The sequence below is a fragment of the Camellia sinensis genome, chromosome 11, assembly GCF_055761805.1.
Source record: "Camellia sinensis isolate YWXY chromosome 11, ASM5576180v1, whole genome shotgun sequence".
Lineage (NCBI taxonomy): Eukaryota > Viridiplantae > Streptophyta > Magnoliopsida > Ericales > Theaceae > Camellia > Camellia sinensis.
In genome coordinates, this window is record NC_138971.1 from 161,729,581 (window position 1) to 161,754,125 (window position 24,545).

At 32.7% G+C, this 24,545-nt stretch overlaps 1 long non-coding RNA gene across 1 annotated transcript; it reads left to right on the forward strand.

Annotated features, from left to right (window-relative positions):
- The first annotated feature begins 1,315 nt into the window (after positions 1 to 1,315).
- Positions 1,316 to 2,446, forward strand: LOC145802973 (uncharacterized). Its single transcript, XR_014344881.1, has 2 exons — positions 1,316 to 2,264; positions 2,310 to 2,446. It is a non-coding gene; the product is annotated as an uncharacterized LOC145802973 (long non-coding RNA).
- Positions 2,447 to 24,545: the final 22,099 nt, after the last annotated feature.

The window sequence follows — 24,545 nt, forward strand, 5'->3', positions numbered from 1 at the left end:
GTGCCAATGAACTTTGAACACACAAAATTTGTCCTGACGTGAAAGTTAAAGATACAATTCCACAACTTTATTGTTAGCTAAAAATGACAAATAATATTTTTCCTATGATTTATTTCCTTTCCAGATGACTAGATGAGGCCATTAGTATTCTGGATAGAGGAACAAGGATTTTGAAATAGAGAATTATTACTCACAAATAGATACATGTATGCTTTATATCATTGTCTATAGATTAAAAAGGTGAAAAAATGTAAAAATTAAAAACAGCCAGTTTAAAGAGGATTAGATGACATCATAGTTCTAAATCGCGGTATCGGCTGATGTAACGGTATCGATCGCGGAGTATCGATATCGGTAGTATCGGCCGGTACGTATCGGGAATCGGGCGTCGCGACCGTGAAATTTTAAAAATCATTAACAATCCCTCTAAAACTAAATTTTATGTATTTTTTTGATTCTTTTAACTTTAATTTGTTATATTTTAATCAAAATTTCGTTACGTAGGAACATTTTTGACTAATTTTCCACTAAATGATATGTATTTATTTTTGGCATATGTTAAACTTTTAATAAAAAAATTAATTTGAATATTTATTTTTTCTTGTATTGAGAAAATATATATATATATATATATATTAATATAAATAGAGGTATAGGTGTAAAAAAAAAAAAAAAAAAAACCTTAAACATTTGAATCTACAAATCCACCATAAACCTATGCACCTCCATGTAGGCAAGTACCTCTCTCTTCTTATCCATCTCAATCTCACACTCCCAATGCACCTCATATATATCCACTTCAATCTCAGGCTTTCATACCATAATACAACCACCTCTCTCTCTCTCTCTCCCTCTCTCTCACTCAAAATATTGACCCGAAGTTGCAGAAGAAAAACAGGTGAATTTCATCCAAAAAAAAAAAAAAAACAGAGCATGCTTTATACAAAGCAAACAGAGGCAAAACATATATATATATAAACCGAACTGTTTATATATTTTGCAGGTGCTTTGCTCTATATATAGACAGAGCATGCCTTCTCTATATATAAACAGAGCATGACTTTTGCAGGTGCTTTGCTCCACTTTTACAGCTGCTTTGCTTTGGTTTGGTCGATTATTTTTTGCTTCGTACCGGCTGTATCGGAAATATATCGCTCACGTATCGGATTCAGGCCGATACGTAGCGGGAATCGGCCGTTACGGACGCGAAATTCATTCTCACCGGTATACCGGTGAGTATCCGACTCGGTGGTGGCATATTCCGGTACGAACCGGCCGGTACAGAACGTACCGGCCGATATTTAGAACCTTGGATGACATTACATACTATGACCTATGCTTCACATCATAGGAATGGTTGTAGGCCTTTTAAAATTCACGTTATTTGCATACAAGTGCATTTGAAATTTTAATTGCTTCAACATCTTGATTTTCAAAAATTGTCAACTTTGAAATTGGGCCAAGTGTTGGTGAAAGCCAAATGTTCGATAATAACATATAATAATTGTAATATTTTTTTCACATTTTATATTTATAGAAATTAGTATAATATTTTTCTTCTTCGTTACAATTCTTTTTTTGTTGCGTAAGTATTCACTTTCTCAATGTTAGAATCCTACATACTACCAAAAAAAATAAAAAATAAAAACAAAAAAATGGATTGTCAAGAACAAATTAAATAAACAGAAAGCAATTATTTTTCAATATTTCTATAATAAAGTAACACATAAGACTTTGAGGTATTACATAAGAGGACTTGTTACATATCACTCCATGAAATTACACACACTATGACAAAGGAAACAAGACAGAAGTTACCACATTTGCAATGTTACCCCTCTCTTCCACACCTTTGTAATATGTTTTATTTAATATTACTTTAATAAGATAGAAGTTACCATGAAATGCACCTGCACCCCCACACTCTTATTATATGACTCATGAAATGAGCAAAAGCCACAGAGAGGGCTAGGAAACAGAAGTTGTTTAGGGGCATCGGAAGTTAGTAGGAATATTTCTCCCACAAACGTTAACAAGCAAGCTCAATGCAACATGTACGTTGGGGACCAATGGGTTTGCCTTAATCACAGTACAAAGGCACAAAGCAACCTCAAGGTCAACAAGTCCAGGAAAGAGACTGCAGCATGGTTTTACCGGAGGTGTAACTATTGTAATATTAAGCAATCCATTGAGCAAATTGGCACATACACCTAGTTTTAGGGCATTTATGGGGCAGGTGCCTGTGGAAGGGCTCGGAGTTGGAGGTGGAGGTGGAGGGCTCGGAGTTGGAGGTGGAGGTGGAGGTGGAGGTGGAGGTGGAGGTGGAGCACACTGTGCACTTGCAAAGGCAAAGAAGAGAAGGTTGAGCAAAAAAAACAAGGCAAGTGATGCACTATTGCTCTTGGAACCCATCTCTCTCAAACCCTTAAGAAAAAAAATAACAAAACTTTCTAGACTGTTGATGGTAGAAATTAGCAATTTCTAAAGGGTAATTGTGATGGTGGAGAAAATATGAAGGAAAGAGTGGGTTTTTATAGGATGCAAGGAGGGTTAGGCCTTGAATTGAAGTGGGAGAAGGCAAAATACTTTGTGACTTGCAATAAAAACGCTCCATTCCTCCTTCTTTTCCTTTTTTTTTTTTAAATTTTATTTATGCGTTCGTGTATTTTAACCAGATCAATAAATAATATATTTTTGTAAAATATATCTATTTATAAATTATGTATTATAGCATGTATGTACAGTTGTAAATTTAAAAAGCGTATTGACTCATAAATCTTAAAATTACAACTTATAAACCAATTAGTTCCATAATTATTTTAAAGATATTGTTTTATGCATCAATTGGTATATCAATTAGTATACTAACATATGTTGTAATATTACCATTTCAAAACTATAACCTTACCCATTATACAAATTACAAAAACTCAAAACCTCTAAAATTATACCAATTAGTGCATGTAACATTATTCTTATTTTAATGAACACACAAGTCCTTATTAATGTAAATTGACATATTTGTCATTGTTTTTATGATATGGTCAATTTGAAGATTCCCTCCGTAATTTTAGTTATTTACCACATTCCATATGTCACATTTTAAAAAAGTACACTAAAGGATTTTTGAAGTCATTTTTGTGGTTTGAATAAAACACATTTCACATTCAATCCATCCAAAATATAACATTTTGAAAATCAAACCACATTCCACATGTCACATTTCAATAAAGTATAGTGCTGGTTTCGACAAACCACATTTCACATTTAATCCACCCAAAATGTAGCATGCTCATTTTGGAAATCAAAATGCATTCCACATTCAATCTACTCAAAATGTAACATCCAATTATGGAAATCAATCATTATACCACATTTCAAAAATCACATTCCAAAAAAAAAAAAAAAATGAGCCCAACAATCAATAAGGGCAAAAACATCCTAACGGGACACTAATATATTAAATAGGATCTCATAGAAAATACTTCCAAATGAACAAGACCTATCGGTCAATATATATATAAAAAAAAAAAAAAGGCTTCATGGTATGTAGATTTCTGAAATGAGATTTTCAAGTAGTTTTCACAATTTAGGATTCAGGCCATTATGTGATTAATATATGAATTAAATTGTAAAATTAATTTTATATAATTGATATGTGATATTTATGTTAATTTTAAAAATAGAAATCAGATAACAATTCTTTCTGTAATATTAAATATATATATATTTTTTTTTAATTGCGCTTTCATGTATATATATATATATATATATGAAGAACTTAAATTTAAAATTGTCACAACCGTGCTTTAATTCTTTCCTACACGCCCACCCTTCGTCAAGTTACTTTTAAAAATGTTAGAATTTCTAAAAGTTTTATTAACATATTAACAGTCCGTGGTATAAAAATAGCATATTAACAGCCTGTGGTATAAAAAATATATTATATGTTATTACATTGAAGTATAAGTTTATTTCAGATGTGTGACCGCCCTTCATATTCCTTTTATTTATTTATTTATTTTTTTTAAGTGACTGCCCTTTATATCTACGACACATAGGATAAAAGTATAAAATTAAAATTTTTAGACAATAATATAACAAAGGTATTTAATTTATCATAACTAATGTTAATTTTGGGTCTTAGCTCTTGAGAAGAGAACATAGATTAGGAGTCAAATTTAAAACTTTTTAGATATAAATAATTTATTGAGGTCTGTTCATATAAGATTTTTCTCTGGTTTTATTGGGTCTCTCACTAGTGAATAGTGGGTTTGGTCCCTCTAAATTAGTCAATCTAATAGGTTGGTTATCAAGTTTTAGAAAAAAAACAAAAAAAAAAGAAAAAGATAAGGAGTCCAAAAATTAATCACGTTTATTTAAAAAAAAAAATATTATTCAAAGTTTTAATATGAATTATATCACAAATTTCTAATAATATAAAAAAAGTGTCAAGCACATCTCAATATATCTAACTTTAGTAAATGGATTGTTTTACAATTATTATCTTTCGCAATTCAACACTGATAAAAAAAATATATGATTATTTTATAGGACAATTTGATCAAAATCCTCTCATAATAAAATTTTAATGTATTAAAGATAAGCATAAAAAGTTTTTTTTAAAAGTCTAGCACACAACACTATTATCAAAATATTTTTAGTGATGATATAACTTTGATCTAGATGTCAGTATTTAATAAAATTCGTATTTTTAGAATCCTCTCATCAAGATCTATAAAATAAGATCCATGGTGACTCCAAAATTCTTCCAAAAAAAATTACCATCGAAATTAACGTAAACAGTAAAATTTTATGCAGTTTCACACTAATAGTAGAATAAATAACTGAAGAACACACTACCAGAGTAAAATTTTATTATCATTCTGGAACAGAGCATCAGAAAAAAAATATAGTACAAATTAAATAACAAGTAGAGATAAAATTTTACTTTCATATTTATAAACTAATAAACAAACACCATTACAACAATCAAACAGTGAAAAAAACAAACTCCAACTCTAACACAAACAAAACTCTAACTCTAACTCGAACCGAGATCGAATTAAGATCTCCAATTCAATGAAGCTCTGTTATATACAACTCAATGAAGCTATACTCGATAAATTTCTCTTGCTTTACAACTTGATAAAAGCAGTGGTTAATCTCACGTAACTTCGTATCGGAAAACAATAATCAATGAAGGAGAACCACTCTAGGGATGGAACGACAACATTGAAAGATTTGATTCAAATCTCTCACAAATATATGGATAGATAAGATTATCCAAAAAGAAATTTAAAAAAAATGTTATTGTATCCTCCATCAAGTACGTGCCTCTATGTGAGGGAGTTTGTGAAGAAGAATTACACGTTGTCCTTTTCACCAAAAGGAGGCCCAATAGAGGAGTTTTGGCCAAATTTTCCTATTTTATATAGTAAAAATCTATGCCGTAAGTTTTACATTATTTTTTAAATTTTATTAGTATATATAGCAGTATCACACTTCTCCTCTTCTCATCTTTAACCCCCCTTATAATTCCCCAAACTCAATTTGTTTAGATGAAATAGGTAAAAAATGAAAAAAAAAATGAAAAAAAATTAACTTCTATGAGTTTATTTAGCTTGAAAGTGGTAGAAAGTATAAGAAAACTAATTTTTTTTGTACAACTCATATTAGCGTTGTGACTAATTTTTTATTTCTTGCAAAAAAAAAAACACAAAAAAATACAAGAAAAATTGAATGTGTGTATTATATATAACTAAACTTTTAAATTTTTCTATCTTTTTCTTACAAAATTTGTATCTTAATGAAATGCTTGTAAGAAAAAATATTTTCTTTTTTATTTCTTTTCTTTCACATCATTTTCTTTTAGTTTTATCTTCTACCAAATTTTCTTTTTCATCAAGCAGAGCCTTAAAGATAAAATTGAAAAAACAAAATAAAAAGATGAATCATTATTCATATATATTGGTCCCTCTATATTGAAATCTTGGATCCATTCCCAAATACCAGAGTGCACAAAAAAAAAGAAAAAAAGAAAGAGAAGTATGACCACATTAATTACGTGATAATTAAGAGTGCCAAGTCAATGCCAAACTCGCGCTACTATGGAATAGTTATGTTCTCACTAATGAGGCATGTTTTGCCTTACAAAGTTCTGCAAGTTTGGTTTTGCAGATGCTACAAATACAAAAATCGATTACATAATCAAAACACACAATATATATGACAATTTGTTAGTAAAATCTATTTATGAAAAATTTTATGTATCTATGTACATTTTGTATCTAATTCTATAACTGATTTATATATTTGTAGATTTGTTTAATAGAGATAGGAATGGTCAGAAAACAATGGATTGACAATTCATTCATCTTTTATGAGTATTTTCAAGGAACTCTTTAAATGAGGCTGGTTATTATTATAACTAATATTATCATGTTTTAGTCACTCAAATAGGTTAGCTATTACAATAGTTATTTTAAAAAAAAATTTCAAGGTTAGCTACATTTGGAGAGCCTTGAGAAATGTTTTGAACAGTTTGTGTGTATGACTAGGTAAAATAAGGAGTAGCATTGGAATATATAGATAAAAAAATAATAATTAAACAAAATAAAAAAAAAATACATTTTTTATATTTTAATAAAGAGTATGATTGGTGTTGCTCTTATGCCACAACTTTACAACCACCGTGTAATTATTAAGTAGTACTGAAACATTATAGTATTATTTTACAGATGGGTCAAACTTACGTTTGTTTGGTAGTGTTACAATTTTTCATTGATCGGAAATATCACGTAGACATTGCAACATATAATACTCTAAAAATATCTGTCAAAAAATTTTAAAAAAATTCATAATGACCTTGCATTATAAATTACAGATGTACGATCGGCTAATGTATCTATTTTTCTTCATATATTTTGTTTTGATTTTTGGATTTCATAATATTAAAAAAAAAATGAAATGAAACGAAAAAATGAAGTGAGAGATCAACGATAGTAAAGCATATATATGGGTTTTTCTTCACAACTATTTAAGTTTTTTGGGTTTGGCAAATAAAATTTGTTGCTTTTTGTTTATAGTAAATCTTCTTTTTTTCATTTTGTCAATTTTTTTTTTTTTTTTTTTGTAAGTCTATTAAACTCAAAGACCCTTTTTTTTTTTTTTCTAATGGACCATATTTAAAAAATATCAAAAAGAGAATAAAGGGAAAAAAATGTCAATTTTTGTCTTTTTAAATCTATTGGTTTTTTTGACCGTATCTAAAAATTAAGATAAATTGGGCATTTTTATTCAAACTCAAAAATTAGACTTAATTTTCAAACTCAATAATCTATTTAGAATATTTAAGACAACACTCTCTCTTATATCTTTTCTAATTATTTATCAATCATCTCACTTACAAATTGAGTCTAAAAAATAGGTGTAGAAAATGGCTTTTTATATCATTTTTCTAAATGATACAAATTATCAGCCCAAAAAATAACTAAATAAAAATCTCTTTAATAGTTTATGTTAGTTAAGCTGGCATCCCATGTTTAGAAATTATATTCTATTTCTTATTGAAATTTGTCTGTTAAGGTTGGGCAGACGTTAATCTGAGGGATAATTTCACAATATACACTCATTATCATTTGAACTTTTAGTTACGCTATTTTCTTTTTTAATTATAATATTTTTTTTAATTATAATATTATTTTGAGATATTTAGTTATGCCTCACATAGTATTTTATTATGATTTTTTTAATTATAATTCAAAAAAATATAAAACTATATATATTTTTCTTTAATTATAAAATACATATAATGCCTACCATTTAAAAAGTATACACCATCATCTTTCCCATGACTTGAGAACTAGAATTCGATTAGTCATGTCATGTCTACATTTTATAGATTCATTTAGGCCCATTCACTATGAGCTAAACTTTTATTTTTAGGGCTGGTCCACCAATAAAAAATCATTTAAATCTCTCCTACATAAAAATTCATTCTTTTGTCCCCAATCGATCATATGACATTCGGGAAATTATATTTTCAGGTAATAATTTTTTTCAGTAGACATATTTAATGAATATCCTTTTAATACATACATCAAAAAAATTAAAATTTCCAATGTATGTCTCTTTGTTTCAATAATACCCTTATCTTCAATTTTAAAACCCCAAGCTATGTTTAGTTTCAATTTTTGAATCAATTTTTTGAATTTTTTTTTAAAAATATAATTTAGTTTGACCAAAATAAATATAAAAAATATATATTTTTAAAATTTTAATTTTTTTACCTTCTAAAAGGATAAAACATATGAAAATAATGATTTTTTTAATTTATTATTATTTTTATTAAATTAGTTTTTAGTTTTTTTTAAAAAATATTTAAAACCAGACCAAACAGAATCTAATTTTTCTTCCGTTCACTCACCCTTCATTTGCTATCGTTGCCGTCATTTTCAACCCTCCATCACCACCACCGCCACCACTACTGTCACTCCCAACTCATTCCCTTTCATCATAGACCTCTACAATCAACCTTCAAAGTGGGTTATTCACAGCGAAGGCTTGTGGAAGTGTATAATTTATGGCAAAAAGTAGTTCTAGGCAAAGAGGGAACAAGGCGACTAGAGGGAATGACAGAGAAGAGAGATGATGGTGGCAATAGAGGATGATTGTGGTGTTATAGAATTAAGATTTGAGTGGAAGAAGAAAAAGATATTATGGTATTTTTATTCTAAAATAAAATTATATTATGAAAATATTTCATTAAATGTGTGAATTGAGAAAAATTGATATGTGAAAATAGAATTACCCATTACTTCCAACACCTCCTAATATCGTTTCTATACCCACTTTCACTTACCTCCCTCTCTTTTTCTTTTGGAGGTGGAGGGTTAAGCAGTTTTTTTTTTTTTTTTTTTTTTTTTTTTTTTTTTTTTTTAAAAAAAAAAAAAGATAAAGGAGACAAAAGAAAAGGGATGAAGAGGATTAATTTTATTTGAATAATATTTCTATTATGATCAACTATTTTTTAATAGTTGATCATTTTGTAGCATTAACACGAACAAATTATAAAATAAAAAAATAAAAATAAAAACTTATTTAATGTTTTATGTTAAGCATAACACCATATCCCATATTAAGAAATTATAGTCCATTTCATATTATAATTTTTCCCTTAGGAATGGGCAAATGCTAGTTCGAGGGGCTAGAGCTCTATTCGTCATACTGATCTTAACGACTTCCTTGTAAAATTTAGACCTAATCTTTAAAGAATGACAATTATATCTGCCTAACAAGTGAACCAATGCTTGCCCCATTGTGTTATTTTATTTTTTAAAATAGCAATTGGTATGAAATAATTGTTTTTTTCAAAATAATATTCTTGTAAATTATAGTTAAACTATATATATGTAAATATACATTCCATTTGTTTGGGCGATTTTTTTTTTTTTTTTTTGAAATATGTTTTTTGTATTTTCTGATATTTGATACAATGAAAAATAAAAGTTAACGAAAAACATTTTCTATAATTTTTAAAATAAAAAAGCCTATATAAGCTAAAAATATTTTTCACTTTAAATGTCGGAAAATATTTTCTGAATTAAAATCTCATCAATAGTATTACACTACCACTGTCACTCTCACCTCTACCGCCACACCACTATCCTCACGGTCACTGTCACCATTACTATCGCTATTACCACCACCACCACCCCACTACCATGCCACCACCTCCACCTCCACCTTCGTTTTACCACCACTACCACCAAACATAGAAAATATTTTCTATTTTAAAATATTTTTTATCTAAACAAATGTAGCTATAATATTAATTTTAAAAAAAATGTTGCTGCGAATGCAATGTTGAAGAGTACTTTTAACACTATTGTTCTATAAAAATATAACTTAAATAAATATATGTAATAATTTCATATGATGTTAAATTATAGGATAAATTATACATATTTATCCTGAGATTTTTGACAAATACAAAAACCTCCCTTGTGGATTATAGAAACCTCTCCTATTTTTGTTGACAATATCAAGATTCTCCTCCGTTAATTTAGCAGAAACACTGTTATTTTTCTATTCAAAATGACCATATTACCTTTCTTAACTAATAAACTATTTAAATGAAAATTTTCACTCACTTACCCTCAGGTTTTGCATATATATTATTAAATATCCATAAATATTATAACTTAACATCCTTATAGTTTAATGTAAGACCATAATAATTAATACAATACTTATCACACTTATTTCACACTATATAAACAACGAAATATTTATCAATTTTAAAATTTAGACCTAATCTTTAAAGAATGACAATTATATCTGCCTAACAAGTGAACCAATGCTTGCCCCATTGTGTTATTTTATTTTTTAAAATAGCAATTGGTATGAAATAATTGTTTTTTTCAAAATAATATTCTTGTAAATTATAGTTAAACTATATATATGTAAATATACATTCCATTTGTTTGGGCGATTTTTTTTTTTTTTTTTTGAAATATGTTTTTTGTATTTTCTGATATTTGATACAATGAAAAATAAAAGTTAACGAAAAACATTTTCTATAATTTTTAAAATAAAAAAGCCTATATAAGCTAAAAATATTTTTCACTTTAAATGTCGGAAAATATTTTCTGAATTAAAATCTCATCAATAGTATTACACTACCACTGTCACTCTCACCTCTACCGCCACACCACTATCCTCACGGTCACTGTCACCATTACTATCGCTATTACCACCACCACCACCCCACTACCATGCCACCACCTCCACCTCCACCTTCGTTTTACCACCACTACCACCAAACATAGAAAATATTTTCTATTTTAAAATATTTTTTATCTAAACAAATGTAGCTATAATATTAATTTTAAAAAAAATGTTGCTGCGAATGCAATGTTGAAGAGTACTTTTAACACTATTGTTCTATAAAAATATAACTTAAATAAATATATGTAATAATTTCATATGATGTTAAATTATAGGATAAATTATACATATTTATCCTGAGATTTTTGACAAATACAAAAACCTCCCTTGTGGATTATAGAAACCTCTCCTATTTTTGTTGACAATATCAAGATTCTCCTCCGTTAATTTAGCAGAAACACTGTTATTTTTCTATTCAAAATGACCATATTACCTTTCTTAACTAATAAACTATTTAAATGAAAATTTTCACTCACTTACCCTCAGGTTTTGCATATATATTATTAAATATCCATAAATATTATAACTTAACATCCTTATAGTTTAATGTAAGACCATAATAATTAATACAATACTTATCACACTTATTTCACACTATATAAACAACGAAATATTTATCAATTTTAAAATTTAGACCTAATCTTTAAAGAATGACAATTATATCTGCCTAACAAGTGAACCAATGCTTGCCCCATTGTGTTATTTTATTTTTTAAAATAGCAATTGGTATGAAATAATTGTTTTTTTCAAAATAATATTCTTGTAAATTATAGTTAAACTATATATATGTAAATATACATTCCATTTGTTTGGGCGATTTTTTTTTTTTTTTTTTGAAATATGTTTTTTGTATTTTCTGATATTTGATACAATGAAAAATAAAAGTTAACGAAAAACATTTTCTATAATTTTTAAAATAAAAAAGCCTATATAAGCTAAAAATATTTTTCACTTTAAATGTCGGAAAATATTTTCTGAATTAAAATCTCATCAATAGTATTACACTACCACTGTCACTCTCACCTCTACCGCCACACCACTATCCTCACGGTCACTGTCACCATTACTATCGCTATTACCACCACCACCACCCCACTACCATGCCACCACCTCCACCTCCACCTTCGTTTTACCACCACTACCACCAAACATAGAAAATATTTTCTATTTTAAAATATTTTTTATCTAAACAAATGTAGCTATAATATTAATTTTAAAAAAAATGTTGCTGCGAATGCAATGTTGAAGAGTACTTTTAACACTATTGTTCTATAAAAATATAACTTAAATAAATATATGTAATAATTTCATATGATGTTAAATTATAGGATAAATTATACATATTTATCCTGAGATTTTTGACAAATACAAAAACCTCCCTTGTGGATTATAGAAACCTCTCCTATTTTTGTTGACAATATCAAGATTCTCCTCCGTTAATTTAGCAGAAACACTGTTATTTTTCTATTCAAAATGACCATATTACCTTTCTTAACTAATAAACTATTTAAATGAAAATTTTCACTCACTTACCCTCAGGTTTTGCATATATATTATTAAATATCCATAAATATTATAACTTAACATCCTTATAGTTTAATGTAAGACCATAATAATTAATACAATACTTATCACACTTATTTCACACTATATAAACAACGAAATATTTATCAATTTTAATTAATACATTTATTATTTAATTTTTTTTTCTTTCCTTTTTTTAAGTTGAAAAAAAATGAACTTATTTTTTTTCAGTAATTTGCCTTACTTATTTATTCATATGTAAGAAAATTATTTATCTTAAATTGTTAAAACATTATTAACAAATTTTAATTTTTATCTTTGAGTTATTAAATTTCTAGTCAATACATATTTTAAAAAAATGCGAGTTATTCTTACATGATTAAAAAAATTAAAAAATAAATATAGAAGTTAAAAAAAAATCTAATTTTCTTACAATAAATTAAAATTAGTTAATAAAAAATGAAAGATAAAGAAACCTTTTGAGAATAATAAAGAATTCAAACAATTTCTCATTTCTTACCCCTAAAAATAAAATTAATCTTTACTTGAATGGAGAAATTATTTTTGAATACTAAAATACTCAATTAATTTGTTGTATGATGCTTAAAATATATTCTCCATCTTTATTTTTCTCACTTAAACTATTTTCATTAAATTAAATGTTAAAATTAATTTCACACCGTCATTAATGCTTAAATTTTTACTTTATTTTTTAATTTCTCACTTTTGTTGTGTTCTGTTATTATTTATAGCGAAATGTTATTATTTAAATTATCTAATTTTACTTCTTCCGTATATCTAATACTCATATAATTTCATTGACGAGTTTGAGAAATCAGACTCTAATACTAATTTAAACACACAATGAAATAAAACACTTTCTAAAGAAGAAAAAAAAATATAAATGTAATTTAATTTACCCTATTAAATATATATGAAATTATTATTTATTTTTCATAATTCTTTTTAAAATATAAATGCAATTTCTTAACTCAATTTTTTTACACAAATTTTTGAACTTTTATAAACAAAAAAATAAAAATAAAAATTCAACCATTAATGGAATGACAAATAAATTTTAAGATTTAATTTAATAAAAATAGTTTAAATGAGATAAAATAAAGATGGAGAAATAGATTTTAAGTATCACAGTGTGTGAGTTGAGTATAAAACATGTGCATTCGGCAAACAAAGCATATCTAAACCCATCCCTCATAGGCCCAAATTGAATATTGCCCATTGAATTGTTGAGAAGATGAAGTGCCGAGCATGCTAAATGATGTACCGAGTAAGTGGATTAGGCAGAATCGGCAAGCAATTAAGCCAAGTACCAAAGTGAGCCCAGACTGTCCCTTTCCAAAAATATAATAGGAACTTGGGTTCTAACATTCAAATGATGATGACAAATAGGTCAAATTATGTAGAAAATATCTGTACCATCTACACCAGAGGACTTTATACAGAAGGTACATGCAAGGGAAAATGTATGCACTAGGAACTAATTGAACTTTGCCTTAAAAATATCATACTCATTCCCTCTCATACACAACCTGCTAATTTAACCGTCGGAGTGTTAATTCCGGCATCCCTGACCAAAATATTTCCTATTTTAGATATTAGAGCGAGGATTAAAGAAAGGTCTGTTTGGGATGAAATAATATTGAAGAACCACTCCTCACACGTACATAACAAATTAATTCAATATTTTATTATTCTCACATAATTTTTCCATTCAAGTAAAGATTAATTTTAATTTTAGGTATAAGAAATGATAAATTGTTTGAATTGTTTATTATTCTCAAGTGATTTCTTGATCTTTCATTCCCTATTAATTAATTTTAATTTATTGTGAGGCGATTAATTTTTTTTTACTTCTATTTTTATTTTTAAATTTTTTTTAATCGTGTGAGAAATATCAACATATGTTTTTTTAAATATGCATCAACTAAAAATTTAATGACTCAAAGATAAAAATGAAAATTTGAGAATGATATATGATTGAGAAAAGATAAAATAATAATTTTTTTAAATATGAATAAATAAGTAATGTAAATTATCGGGAAAAATATGTATGGATTTTTTATAATGTATATGCAAAACCTCAGGAGATGTGAGTAAAATTTCTTATTTGAATAGATAAAGTAATTAATGTGCAATTTCGTCACTTTTGGTATGACATTAGCAAATTCTGTTAAATAGCTTAACAATGGGAGAATCTTGATGATAGTTTCAAAAATAAGGGAGGTTAGTATAATTATTGAAACCACAGGAAAGATCCTTATAATTGTCAAAAATCTTAGGAGAAGTTAGTGTAATTTATCTTAAATTATAACATACTAAAATAAAACTCAATTTCATAGTAAAAATAATAATAATAAGCAAAATGAATTTATTTTTTATTTTTTTATTTTTTTTGGTTTGCGACTTTATTGAAAATACTATGTTCAAAAATGCTTGGGACTCCCAAAGTTGGGGACCCTCATGACCTCCAAAATGATGTGGACCAATCATGTGTTTTTATTTTTTCTTTTCTTTTTTGGACCAATCACAATTGAGTGAAGGTTGTGGGGGTTTTGTTTTTTAGGGGTCTATAGTTCTGTTGTAATATGTTTAACCATACTCAAAGATTTGATTCACAATAGATTTTCGTATCTTGTAACGCCCCTAAAATAATACAATAAAGATAACTCATATGCGGTCAGAGTTCACTATCACACAACCAGTTAAATGCCCTATAAGCTTACACATTTCCAAGTCATTGCTTGGTTACAAAAATTGAGTCTCGCTCATTACATCTTAAGTCCTCGGCTTTACAAATAACAAACATACACACATAAGGCATAAGGCATAAATAAGAAGCCCTTACTTCCCGAAAGTCCACCCATGCTATTGCCTTGGAGGAAACGTTTCAACTACACCTGAAAATGATATTCCCGTATAGGGTGAGCCAACAGCCCAGTAGAAATAACCTAACACAATTTATGAGGTTTAGCAAAGGTATAAATACCACGTACATAAACAATACCGATATGGAAGCATCCACAAGCCCGCATATTCATATGCCACTAAGACCAATCTTATTCCCTTTTCCTTCAATTCATTTCCAGTTCATATATACTACTCAATTCATGAGTTAAATTCATCATCTTTCAACAACCAAAATGAGACTACAACTCAATGATTTTCCATTTATGCAAAACACACATTAACACTTTAAACTTTGCCATTTTATGAATATTTCGTCTGAATGAATCGGCACTCATTTATATATAAAATTTCGGGTCTTTCACCCAGGACACTCCGACCAACTTGCTTTAGATGGAGTCCATCTCCTTTCTCCTCCCAAACAAATATACATGTGCAATGTATTTATAAACATAATCATATATGGAGTACATCTCCTATCTCCTCTCAATGAACATACATATACAATGTATTTATAAATATAATCACATATGGAGTATATCCCCTATCTCTTCCCAATAAACATACATATACAATGTATTTATAGCACGATCATATTTAATGACAACCAACAATATATTAGCATTAAATTGCCTAATCCTCATACGATTTCTACAACAATCATGACTATCCTCCACCGATAGCCCAATACATTTATCTATAGACATATATTAAATCTTAAGATAAATAATTATTTAAAACTTCCAAATGTGTGAGATAATACATATCCAATTTCACCACCTATATCAATAATCATCCAATTTAACATATTCAATATTAATTCTAATTATTTATACAAAATAATCATTTTATCAAGTTAGGGGAAAAATCCCCCTTTTTTCAATATTGACCCAAACACCCAAAATCAACTATTTTGGTACACCAAGATCTTATATTTTAACTACATACTCATTTATCTCTCATACATCAAAAACCCCTCTTTTCATTTCACACCCAAATCTTAGATTTGTCCAAACTACAACCAAATCTCATCATCTATACACAATAGCAAATAACTAAGCTAAAAACCATATTAGAGTGTAGAAAATCCCTACCTCAAGTTTTGAAGAAGAAATGAGATGAAACCTCCAAAATTCGACGTTGCTGAAAATTGATTTCCACCGGTCAAAATGTTGCTCTCGCCATGCTCTTTATTTTAGTCTCCAGAACATGGGTTAAAGGAGATACCACTTCCATAGTGTCATTAACTCCTTGCTTGAGGTGTCATCCTCTATATAAGAACTCTCATTTTTCCACAAAGGCATCTCCAAAAATTGGCCCCTGAAGATCTTTCAAAGAAGAAATAAATTCATAAATTAAGGTTCATGTCCAAGTTGTTGGGACATTTTCGTTACTAACACCCCTATGGTCCTCCTACCTAGACCATTCTACCTAGGGCCTCATGTGATTGCGAAAAGTCCACTGAACTTCACCACCCAGCCCAATACTAGTGAACCAAAATGAGGCCTTGTGTGCACCATCCTTGTGATGTGGCCGTCTCACCTCCATACACCTACCCTTAGTCGACTTTCACATACTGCTTGAATGTGAAAAGGCTTGGGCACCACGTGGTCTGCTTTAGAACATTTGCCAATTATCACACATGCTACAATACACTGCCCCAGGCCATCCTTTTGCCTCCATCCACGCACATACATCGCGTGACCTGCAAGGGAAGTCTTTGATCTAGGGTTCTTTCTATTGACTGATTGGCATTCACATAGGAGGAACTGAGATGATGAACGACACACAAACCAACATCACTAAATGAACTGCATTATCATCCTTACAAGCCTCCTTCAAGCTCACAATACTCGAATCTTTCGGCGAATGCTTCATAATCGCCACCTCTCTCCTCACATCCTCCACATCCACCGTCTACATCAATAACCATCCAATTTAACATATTCAATATTAATTCTAATTATCTATACAAAATAATCATTTTAACAAGTTAGGGTAAAAATCCCCCTTTTTCCAATATTGACCCAAACACCCAAAATGAACTACTTTGGTACACCAAGATCTTATATTCAAACCCCATACTCATTTATCTCTCATACATCAAAAATCCCTCTTTTCATTTCACACCCATATCTTAGATTTGTCCAAACCACAACCAAATCTCATCATCTATACACAATAGCAAATAACTAAGCTAAAAATCATATTAGAGTGTAGAAAATCCCTACCTCAAGTTTTGAAGAAGAAATGAGATGAAACCTCCAAAATTCAACGTTGCCAAAAATCAATTTCCACCGGTGAAAATGTTGCTCTAGCCAAGTGTAGACACCCCATTTTTGACAGACCTTAAGACTCAAACATCATCGTCTATGTATTCGATGATTGCGCATGTTTGTGCTAGTTTTGAGTGCCCGAAGGTCTCAGCTGAACGCCTTGTCTTTGAGCCTCTAAACCTTCTGTGTTTGGCCTTGTTGTTAGGCCAAACCTTGGTACGAGAGTATCCGCCGGCCTTTGGCCCATTCAGGGGGACAATAAAAGGCAGAGGGGTTGCTGGGGATAGTCTTATCATCGGTATATGATTCGCCAAGGCGGAGTAGTGAGTGTGATGAGGCCCGAAGAGTGGTTTGTGAGTACTCAAATATCTTTCCTGAGGATCTTACTAGTTTACCACCCCACCGAGAGATCGAGTTCTCTATCGATTTAGTGCCTGGCATCGCACCGATTTCTATGGCACCTTATCGGTTTGCACCCGCTGAGTTGAGTGAGTTAAAGATTCAACTCCATGAATTACTAGATAAGGGTTTTATTCGCCCTTGTACTTCACCTTGGGGAGCACCGGCCCACTTTGCTAAAAAGAAAGATAGAGCCTTGAGACTTTGTATTGATTACCGAAAGTTGAACCAGGTTACGGTTAAGAACAAATATCCGATGCCTCGTATAGATGACTTGTTTGATCAGTTGAAAGGGTCTTGTTGCTTCTCTAAGATAGACCTAAGATCGAGTTATCACCAGTTGAGGGTAAGGAAGGAGGATATCCCGAAGACGGCATTCCGTACGCGGTATGACCATTATGAGTTCCTAGTAATGCCTTTTGGGCTAACCAATGCACCAGTTGTGTTTATGGACTTAATGAACCGAATCTTTCGAGAGTTCCTAGATCATTTTGGTAGTCATCTTCATGGAAGACATTTTGATTTACTCACCCTCTGAGGAGGAGCACGAGAAACACTTGTGAGTAGTGCTTGAGTTGCTTAGAGCCCATAAGTTGTATGCTAAATTCGGGAAGTGTGAGTTCTAGCTAAGAGAGGTTAAGTTTTTAGGCCATGTGGTATCCAGGGAAGGGGTGAGTGTAGATTCATCCAAAATTGAGGTAGTGCAGGATTGGGCACAACCTAAGAATGCTTTTGAGATTCATAGTTTCTTGGGGTTGGCCGAGTATTACCGTTGGTTTGTGAAGGATTTCTCCATATTATCTTCGCCTCGGACTAGATTGACGAGGAAATGGGTCAAATTTGTGTGGAGTGAGACTTGTGAAAAGTCGTTTCAAGAGTTTAAAGTTAGACTTACCACTGCTCCAGTCTTGATTACTCCGGAGAGGGGTTATTCAGTGTATTGTGATGACTTACGAGAAGGCTTGGGTTGTGTATTGATGCAAGAAATGAAGGTAGTAGCCTACGGCTCATGGCAGTTGAAAACGCACGAGAGGAACTACCCTACTCACGACTTAGAATTAACAGCGGTGATTTTTGCCTTGAAGATTTAAAGGCATTATCTATATAGTGAGAGATTTGAGGTGCTTTCTGATCATAAGAGTCTGAAGTATCTGTTTACACGGAAGGACTTGAATTTGAGATAGAGAAAGTGGATAGAATTAATAGAGGATTATGATTTTGAGTTGCATTATCATCCTGGGAAGGCCAATATTGTGGCCGATGCCTTGAGTAGGAAATCCATTAGTAGTGTGGCTTGTATCGCCATTTAGGAATGGGGAATGTTGCGTGCCCTTGGTGAATTTGACTTGCATATGGGCGAGTCTATTAAGTCTGCAACCTTATTCTCTGTAGTTGTACAACCTACACTTGTGAACCGAGTGTTAGAAGCACAGAAGGGTGACTTTGAGGTAGAATCCCTTCGAGAGAAGATCTCCAGTGGGAAGGTAGAGAAGGGTTTAACTGTGTATTCCGACCTAAGTGTGAGATACCGTGATCGCTTGTTTGTGCCGGAGTCTTGCCGAGAGGAAGTACTTCGAGAGTTTCACCATTCACACCATGCAGTGCATCCAAGAGGCACAAAGATGTATCACGACCTAAGTCACCAGTTTTGGTGGAGGGGTATGAAAGATGATGTAGCCGTGTTTGTATCAATATGCCTTACTTGTCAGCAAGTGAAGGCTGAACATCAGAGGCCAGCGAGTTTGTTGCAATCCTTGCCTATAGTTGAGTGGAAATAGTAGCATGTCACCATAGATTTTGTTGTGGGCCTTCCGAGGACTCAACGGGGTAGTGATGCCATTTGGGTGGTAATTGACCGGTTGACCAAGTCAACGCATTTCATTCCTATGCGCGTAAGTGATTCGGTAGATTATCTTGCCGACCTGTACATTAGGGACAAAATGAGATTGCACGGGGTCCCTATGACTATCGTTTTGGATAGATATCCACGTTTTATAGATCGATTGTGGCCGAGCTTGCAGAGTGCCTTGGGCACTAGACTAACTTTTAGCACAACTTATCATCCTCAGACTGACAGGAAGTCTGAGCGTACTATTCAGATCCTTGAGGATATGCTTCAAGGCTGCGTCCTTGACTTTAAGGGGTCGTGGGAGAGGCACCTACCCTTAGTGGAGTTTTCCTACAATAATAACTTCCAATTGAGTATTGGTATGGCACCGTTTGAGGCCTTGTATGGTCGAAGTGTAGATCTCCAGTGTATTGGGCTGAGGTGGGTGATGCACCTTTGTTGGGCCCAAAGTTGGTTCGGGAAATGACGGAGAAAGTTGCACTTATCCGTAAGAGGTTGGTTTCAGCCGAGAGTCGTCAGAAAAGTTATGCCAACCGTAGGAGAAGACCCTTGTCTTTTGAGGTGGGAGATCATGTCTTTTTGAAAATATCACCTAGGCGGGGTTTGATGAGATTTAGGAAGAGTGGGAAGTTATCCCCTTGGTTTGTTGGCTCTTTTGAGATTCTTCAATGGATTGGGGAGGTTGCTTATCGTTTAGCGTTACTGCCATAACTTTCCGGAGTGCATGACGTGTTTCATATTAGTATGCTTCGGAAGTATGTGCAGGATCCATCACACGTGTTAGATTGGACTGATTTGGAGGTAGATAAGGATGCCTCATATGAGGAGAGATTGGTGAGAGTCTTTGATAGATGGGACCAAGTCTTGCAAGGCAAGACAATTCCCTTGGTCAAAGTTTTGTGGAAACATCACGGAGTTGAGGAAGCGACTTGGGAACATGAGTTGGAAGTCTGAGAAAAATATCTAGACTTATTTGTTAATATTTAATTTTGTATTGAGATTTTGATCATGATAATAAAAAGTGTATGAACATTGTATATGCTATGGATAGTTTGGAAACATAAATTCTATGCAAGCATTGTTTTATCATCTTTGGAAGCATTGTGTACCCTGTTTAAATCTCTTGAAAAATTTGGATTTGATTAAACACTGTAGATGTTTTGTAGAAATTGTAAATTTCATTGTAATCTGGGGCTTGTGTATCGAGTCGGTGAAAATAAGTGACCGGTAGATGGATTATGGCATTGGGTACTGATTTGTAATCACTTTGGGAATTGGCTAAACTTGATTTTGAAACTTAATTTGTAAATCTTGGGACGAAATTCTTTAAGGAGAGGAGGTTATAGCGATCCTGGTTTTGACCCGACTCTTGTGATGTTCCGGACTCGGGTTTAATGCTTTCATATTGTTCTTTATCTTTTCTTCCCTTGTATATCTTTGAAATTGGTCTTTGAGTTGTCTTGGGCATGTTTGAAGCAGATTGGGTACTAGTTGATCTAGATTGTGGTTGCCCAGAATTTTGGTCTTCCGTTCGAGCGGGTCTTCCTACGCTCGAGCGGGGTTTGCAAACCCCCAGTATTTTGTGTGTCTACAAAAGTGCTAGAGGAGTGTCTTTCACGCTCAATCGGCGTTTCCTACGCTCGAGCGGATGGGCGCTCAAGCGGTCCTTCTTGCGCTTGAGCAGTTGGCATGTTGTCTGCAGAAGTTCTGGAAGTGTGTATTCTACACTCGAGCAGGCCCTTCTTGCACTCGAGCGGAACAAAAGTTCGCATCTGACGCTCGAGCGTCAAACTCTCCACTCAAGGGGACTGCGCATATATCAGATCGGGAAAAACACTTTTTACATCACTTTTTGTTATCTTTTCAGCCAAAACCCTAAAGTTGAGAGCCTCTCTCTCTAAAGTACTCACCCTCTCTACATTTTGGCCTAGATCTAGTGATCTCCTCACCCTACATCCTTTGATAAAAAGTTGAAGCTTCTCAAGATCTTCTCTTTGAACCGATTAAAGTTGGATTTCGGCATTTTTGGGGTTTCTCTCTAGCTTGGCTCATCTTCTCTCTTTGAGGTAAGGACATTCTATACTTTAGTATGAGTTTTAAACTAGTTATTTGTGTTTGTGTATAAATGGTGGAAATTTGGGAGTTTTGGGGTTAACTTAGGGTTTGGTCCCAAATTTAAAAAGGGGTTTCTACATTATGTTACATAGAAGATTATGGGTTTTGAAAATGAGGTTTACTCGTGTTAAAATGGCAAATTTTATCCTTTGGGTTGATATTTGAATAAATGGGAGGTTTACTTTAAGTGTGTCTTGAATATTATTTGTATTAATAATGAAATTGATGTGAGAAAGATGAAATTATGGAAAAGTATAAATGAATGGTGTAGTTGGATTTGTTTAATCACTCATCCATGGAATTTTGACAATTTATCTATTATACAGATTGTATATCTGTTTAGAAATATCTGTATTGGGCTATCAGTGGAAGATAGCTATGATTGTTGTAGATATTGCATGATGATTAGGTAAATTGAAACTGATCATTTAAGTTTATCATTGAATATGACGGTATGATTAAGGCATTGAATATGTGATATAGATAGTCATTGTACATGACGATGAATTTAAATACAATGTAGATGTATAATGTTTTGGGAGAAGAAAGGGAATGTACTCCATTGTTTGGGAGGAGATAGGGAATGGACTCCATTGAGAATTAAGTTAGCCAGAGTGTCCAGGGTGAAAGTACCGAAATCTTATGAATACATGGGTGCCAATCTTGCGGATGAAATTTCTACAAAGTGGCAAGGTTGAAGTGTTTGTATGATGGTTATGTAGAAAGGGAACGGGTCAGTGGTGGAAGTATGCACGGGGGCGCATTGGAGGGACTTGGAAATTTTTGTTAATGCCTTCCAAGACAAGTACTTACCGGCTACGGTGAGGGAGAAGTTGAGAGATCAATTTTCTCAGCTCAAACAATTGAACATGCCTGTGGCTGAGTTTGAAGCCACGTTAACTAGTTTGTCGAGGTTTGCACCAGAGTTAGTGGCGACTGAGGAGCGCCGTTGTTTAGAGTTCAAGAAGAAATTGTGGATCGGGCTCATGTTTCGAGTTATCGGGTCCATGATTAGGGATTCTGGGCGCTTTGTGGAGGCTGCAGCCCATTTGGAGACTATCGTGCATGCGGAGAAGGAGAGGATGAGGGGCTCCAGGAGGAGTCAGGATGATCAAGGAGACAATAAGAGGCAGAGGGATTCTAATCCCCAGCAGTCCCCGGGAGTACACTCAAGGTCTACTTTTCCAGTGCCGAGTTCGGGTTCTGGGAGAGGTGGTCAGAGAGACATTACTTGTTTCAAGTGTAGCCAATTGGACCACAAGTATCCAGCTTGCCCGCAGAAATGAGGAGGGCAGCGAAAAGTATCATCTTCGGCCCGTTCTCAGGGCCAAAGTCAGGGTAGAGGCTAGCCGCTTACTTGTTATCAGTGTGTGTAGGCAAGGCACCTAAAGAGGTTTTGCCCACAGTTGGGTGGCACACCTGGTGCATCTGGTTCGAGGTAGACATAGAGTCACCAGCCAGCGTAGTCTGTATAGGCCTCGAGGGCCAATTAAGGAGCCGCTTCGACTCAGTCAGTGAAGCAGTCTTATGCTCCGAGAGGTAAGCAGGTAAATCAGAGACCTACGGGGCGCATGTATACTGTTACCGCGCCAGATCTTGTATCGGCTCCATCTGTTGTGAGAGGTACCTTTTTGTTTTGCAACTCGGTTGCTAATGTGTTGATTGATACGGGTGCATCCCATTCTTTTATTTCGTCTGCGTTTACATCTATTTTGGGGTTGGAGTTGGCACAGTTAGCATCTCCTATATGAGTTGTGTCGCCTGTTGGGGGTGCGGTTATTCTGAAACAAGGGTGTCAGGGTTGTGACATCGAGGTTGCAGGCCGTCGATTACCCTTTGCATTTGTTTTGCTTGATATGGCTAGCTTCGATGTTATTTTGGGTATGGATTGGTTATTGTCATACTGGGCTATTATATATTGCTACCATCAGAGGGTTACTGTATGTACCTTGAGCGATGATTACTTTTATTTCTTGGGGATCGAGTGGATAGAGTCTTATCATCGGTGTATGATTCGCATGGACGGAGTGAACTTAGTTGTCTTCTTGCTAGCTTTTTGAGTAGTGAGTGTGATGAAGTTCGGATTGAGTTGCCAAGAGTGGTTTGTGAGTACTCAGATGTCTTTCCCGAGGATCTTGTTAGTTTGTCACCCCATCGAGAGATCGAGTTCTCTATTGATTTAGTACTTGGCATGGCATAGATTTCCATGGCACCGTATCGTTTTGCCCCAGCTGAGTTGATTGAGTTGAAGATTCAACTCCAAGAATTACTAGACAAGGGTGTATTCGCCCTAGTACTTCACCTTGGGGAGCACCGGCCCTCTTTGCTAAAAAGAAAGATGGGGCCTTGAGACTTTGTATTGACTATCAAAAGTTGAACCGGGTGACGATTAAGAACAAGTACCCAATGCCATGTATAGATGACTTGGATCCCATTATTTCACTAAGATAAACTCTAGATCGGGCTACCATCAGTTGACGGTCAGGGAGGAGGATATCTCGAAGACGACATTCCGTACGCAGTATGGCCATTATGAGTTTCTGGTGATGCCCTTTGGGCTAACCAATGCACCAGCTGTGTTTATGGACTTGATGAATTAAATCTTCCGTGAGTTCTTAGATCATTTTGTGGTCGTCTTCGTGGACGACATCTTGATTTACTCACCCTCCAAGGAGGAGCACGAGGAACACTTGCAAGTGGTGCTTGAGTTGCTTAGAGCATATAAG